Below are 5,519 nucleotides of genomic sequence, written 5' to 3' on the forward strand. Positions count from 1 at the left end.
AATCTGAATGACAAAACAAACATCACTACCTGAGTATCCGGTAGAAGAGGATTCTTCACAGGAAGCATTAGTGCAAAGAGGCTAAGACAGACACAAACCTAGCAAATTGAAAGACTAGAACTTCGATTTTATCCAAATCAAATCCATTGAAGGGTTTTAAGTAAAGAAGTGACATTATAAACTTACATTTTAAAAGTATTATTTTGGCATAAGGACAGCCATGTAGATTAATGGAATAGAATCAGGAATCCAGAAGTAAACCCACATATCTGCTGTCAACTGATTTTCAACACATGTGCCCAGACCATTCAGTAGGCAAAGAATAGTCTCTTCAACAAATGGTTCTGAGAAACTAGATACTGACATGCAAAAGAATGACATTGGAATCTACCTCACCCCATGTACAGAAGTTGACTCCAATGGAGTAAAGGCCTAAAGGTAAGAGCTAAAATTATAAATTCTTAGAAGAAAGCTTAGACCTTAGATTTGGTAATGGATTCTTAGGTATGACACCAAAAACACTGCAACAAAAGAAAAACTAGATCAATTGCTCTTCATCAAAATTTAAAACTTGTGTGCATCAAAGAACACTCACTGTCTAGAAAATAAAAAGACAACCCACAGAATAGGAGAAAATATGTGCACATCATATCTGATAAAGCACTAGAATCCAGAATGTATAAAGAACTCTTCCAACACAACAACAACAAAATAATTAAAAACGGGCAAAGCATCTGAATCCACATTTCTCAAAAAATGTATGTATAAATGGCCAAGAAGCACATGAAAAGATGCCCAACATCATTAGTCCTTTCAGAAAGGCAAATCAAAACCATTATTTTTTTACATGGTTATTTATTTTTGAGAGGGGGGAAAGGGGACAGAGTGAGAGAGAGAGAGAGAGAGAGAGAGAGAGAGAATCTGAAGTAGGCTCCACGCTGACAGTGTAGAGCCTGATGTGGGGCTCGAACTCATGAATCATGGGATCATGACCCAAAGTCGGATGCTTAACCAGCTGAGCCACCGAGGTGCCCCCAAAACCATTTTAATTAGTAGTTGCCAAGGCCTGGGGGAAAGGGGAGTTGGAGAGTGATTGCTAGAGTACAGGTTTCTTCTGGGGGTGATGAAAACGTTCTGAAATTAGTGGTAATGGTAATGTTTGCACAATTTTGTGCTTCTTAGGGCTCACCATAGCAGAGAGGACCTGTCATTTACACAAAGGCACAGGCAGCCCGCAGGTCACTGCACTGTTACCTATAGAGCAAGCATACCCACGGGGACTCCAAAGGCTGCACAGATCGCTGACATTCTAAGGGGATGCAGGCATGAGCAAACAATAAGAGAACCACTCCTCCCCCACTGAGAGCAGGTGGTCCTTAAGGGGGCCCTTCCGTGCACAGGCACATGCCTGTGCCGTGCCTGGTGGGCGCAGACACCTGGGGCCGGGAGGGGAGGCCAGGAGGGAGGGATGCCACGTGCTTTCCTCTGCCAGCAGCCCGCTGCTTCTGAAGACCTGGGCAGAGAATCCTAACACCCAAATAACCTGCATATTTACCCGAAAGGACGCAACGGTTTTAACGCCACATTAGAATACTGGCCAGATGTGACCTGGGTAATACTGTCTGGCAAGAGACCACCTTCTCTTTCTCTTCACTTTCAGGAACAGAAAAAGAACCTGAAAATGCAAAGTTGACAGTAATGGTGATCAGAGGGGGAGCAAAAATCACATTTGTACCTTGCTAAGTTAAAACTGCACAATTCAGCCTATTACCTTCTGTCACTCATTTTTCTCTCCCTAATATGTGGTGCTAGCCATGTGCCTGGCCCTTGGAAAGCAGAGGAATAAATGTCTGAGTCTTTGCTCATGTCCTTCTCCTCTGTGGTGATGGATATTCTACAAGTCTTCCATGATTTAGCTCAATTCAGCCCTTTCATAAAGCTCTCCTGACGCCCAACTTCAATCTGCAGGAAATTCTCCTTGTTCTTTGTCCTCAACTTCAGCACAGCGCCGCCCGCGCCCCCCCCCCCCCCACCAAGATAGCTTTGTAATTGGCCAGGTCACCATCCATTTCCCAAGATCTCCATCTCAACTGCTCCTGCAACTTTGACCCTTTCCCTCCAGGGACACAGATGCCACTCCCAGCTTTGTCCTCTCTCTCTGAGCCACAAGGACTGTCAGGTGCTACAGATAAAGAGAAGTGGCCGCTGACTCTCAATGCAGCAGCCCCTTGGGGACCACAGATCTCAGAGCCAACAGCTGTTCTCAGGTCGTCGGAAGTGGTGAAGCTTCAAAAACACGCTTCCTCCCGCCTGGCAGGGCCCCTACCCACAACCCACCTCATTTCTGTGAGGTCTGTGTTTAGAGACCCACAGATTCCTCAAGATGCTTTTTAAGACTTCCTGCTCTTGGCTGGCAAATTGTTAATCAGTTTGTGGCAGCATAAATAAAATTAGAGGGTTTAATTAAAACTAATGAATGAGTGAGCGGAGACCAGCCTGGCCGCGTTGCTCTCTGAGCCTCGGAGCAGTAAATAATGAAAAGTGTCACACAGCGAGTGAGATGTTTTAGCAGAAGTGTAGGGCCAGCAGAAACGAGGCCACAGAGAGCTCCTCCACCCAAGGTGCAATTTGCAAGTTGGTGGAAACCCCATTTTAGTGTGTCTTATTAATTAATTCTGCAGAAACTGCTCCAGTTTTCTGGCCTTTCAAAAAAAAAAAAAAAAAAAAGAAAGAAAGAAAGAACAGAGTAACACACAGGATGTGCATTCTCTGTGTGTCCTTGGCACGTGCTTTCACAGGGCACTCCTTCATGTCCTGGTCCTTGTGGAGGGGAGCAGGGGGCACGACAGGCATTTCAGGGGCAGGGATCTGGAATTCTGACATTCTCAGCATGTGGGACATAAAAGGGAGAATTGTCCTACATCCCACTTGAGTTTCTTTTTTTAATTTTTTCTCACATTTATTTTTCAGAGAGAGGACAGAGTGTGAGTGGGGGGAGGGCAGACACACACACACACACACACACACACACACAATCCAAAGCAAGCTATAGGCTCTGAGCTGTCAGCACAAAGTGTGACATGGGGCTCGAACTCACAAATAGTGAGATCATGACCTGAGCTGAAGCCAGATGCTTAACTGACTGAGCCACTCAGGCGCCCCATCCCACTTGACTTTTGAATACACTCCCAAAGATTTGTGTAGGTTAAAAAAAAAAAAAAGCTATTTATAATTATCTGGGCTTCTACCTGAGCTCCATGTAAACATAAAGTCCTTTTTTGCACAATTTTACTGAGGACATGCTACCACCATGTGAGTGAGGTAAGCTAGGACTTTGCTTGGCAGCATTTTAAAAGTCACATCCCCAGTGGCAACGGCCCTCTTAATTTCTATATCTCAAGTATAACACCTACATGAGTTCTCCTGTAGCCTGTCACCTTTAAGGCGATTCCACACACAGGTATAAGCATGTTACTATTCGTTTGTGTCCAAGTGTAGGCCTGCCGGGGTATTTCCATGTTGAAATGAATATTAACTTATTATGAATTACTTCCCTTGTATTTTACCCAGCTCGGGCATTATACCAATTTTTTAAGCACTGTGTGTAGGGGGTGTGAAGAAACATTTGTTACAGAAATGGGTGCATTGGGGGTGCCTAGGTGGCTCAGTTGGTTGAGCGTCTGACTCATCATTTCAGCTCAGGGCATGATCTCACAGTTCATAGGTTGGACCCCCAAGTCTGGCTCTGTGCTGACCGTGCAGAGCCTGCTTGGGATTCTTTCTCTCCCCCTGTCTCTGCCCCTCCCCAACTCATGCTTGCTCGAGCACTGTCTCTCTCTCTCTCTCTCTCTCTCTCTCTCTCTCTCTCTCTCTCTCTCTCAAAAATAAATAAATACACATTAGAAAAAAGAAATGGGTGTTTCAGATCAGATGAGTTTGAGACTTTGAGAACCACTGCTCTTGCCAACATGTGAGTGTGAAGATGGTTGAGAGAATTTTGGAGAGTGTCTCTCCCACTGTTCCTTCTGTTCCCTGTCCCCACCACCTCATCAGAGCTGATTCAAGTTTGAGGACACTTCCTGAAGTTATTTCCAAGGCCCTGGAGCAGCTCGTCAGCCTGGCAAGTAGTGCCAACTCTAAACCCTCTATCCAGCTGGCTGCCACACTCGGTTCTTTCCCCAGCGCTCTCCCCACATGCCCTACACCCAATCCAGCTCCCATGGCTCTTGAAGAAGCCCAAGAATGTTCTTTACTTGGTTTTCCTTATTTTTCCACTCATTATTATGTTCAGAAGTTTGGGGTTATAGAGGTAGGAGTCCCAGACTGAGCCTGGACACGAGGACAATGTGACAGGTTAGGATTCCAAGATGACCCCCATGATTCCCCCAACACACTGCTGGATATGCCCTGCATAGTCCCTGGGGCTGTGAGTATACTGGATTTTACCCATGCGAGCAGGTTATGTTATACAGCACAGCTGACATTATGATAGATTTTCTATATGGGCCTGATCTACTCACCTGAACCCTTTAAAAGCAGTGTTTTCTTTGGTTGGTGGCAGAAGGGGAAATCAGAGATTCCCAACCTGCCACTACTGTATCCAACATGTGGACAAGTCCACATGTTGAGGAATGCAGGTGGTGTTTAGGAACTGGGAGCTACCTCCAGCTGACTTCCAGCATGGAAACAAGGACTGTAGTCCTACAACCACAAGGAACTGAATTCTGCCAAGAATAAGAATGTGCATAGAAGTGGATGTTTGCCCCAGCACCTCCAGACAAGAACTCCATCCCACTGACACCTTGATTTTCAGCCCATGATGCTCTGCACAGTCATGCTCTCTTGGTCGTGCTGTGCCAGACTTCTGACCTACAGAAGTGGCTGATAGTTGATGCTGTTTAAGCTGCTAGAAATCCAGTAATTTTTTGTGCAGCGATAGGAAATTAATGCAGACAGGCACTATTTTCCTGACAACAACAGAGCAAGATATTTGAAGAAGGATTTGAAAAGTAGTGCCTGTGGGGAGTTCAACACCTGGCGGAGGCAGAAACCAGAGGCCAGGAAGATGGAAGGTCCAAGTTGTGGTGGAGGTGGCGGGGGGAACCAGCCAATGTATACCACACTGACAGGGTTCAAGCAGGGGTCAGTTCTCTTGAAAGTGTTTCCTTTTAGGGACGCCTGGGTGGCTCAGTGCATTGAGCGCTTGTCTCTTGGTTACTGCTCAGGTCATGATCACAAGGTTTGTAAGATCCAGCCCGAGTTGGGCTCCATGCTGCTAATGTGGAGCCTGCTTGGAATGCTCTCTTCCTCCCTCTCTCTCTGCCCCTCCCCTACTTTCTCTGTCTCTCAAAATAAATGAACTTAATAAAATAAAATAAAATAAAATGTTTCCTTTATTATAGAAAAGTCACCACCAAAAAGTAGTAAGAAAAACCCAGATATCCCAACCCTGACAGACAACCATTGTCAACTTTCGTTTACACCCTTCGGGTATCTATGCAATATGAAAGTAAACAATC

General features: G+C 45.5%; 1 long non-coding RNA gene across 1 annotated transcript; it reads left to right on the top strand.

Annotated features, from left to right (window-relative positions):
- The first annotated feature begins 248 nt into the window (after positions 1-248).
- Positions 249-2,473, top strand: LOC123577508. The gene is made up of 2 exons (XR_006701887.1): positions 249-438; positions 2,123-2,473. It is a non-coding gene; the product is annotated as an uncharacterized LOC123577508 (long non-coding RNA).
- The last annotated feature ends 3,046 nt before the right edge of the window (positions 2,474-5,519 follow it).

Source organism: Leopardus geoffroyi, chromosome D2 (genome assembly GCF_018350155.1).
Source record: "Leopardus geoffroyi isolate Oge1 chromosome D2, O.geoffroyi_Oge1_pat1.0, whole genome shotgun sequence".
Taxonomy (NCBI): Eukaryota; Metazoa; Chordata; class Mammalia; order Carnivora; family Felidae; genus Leopardus; species Leopardus geoffroyi.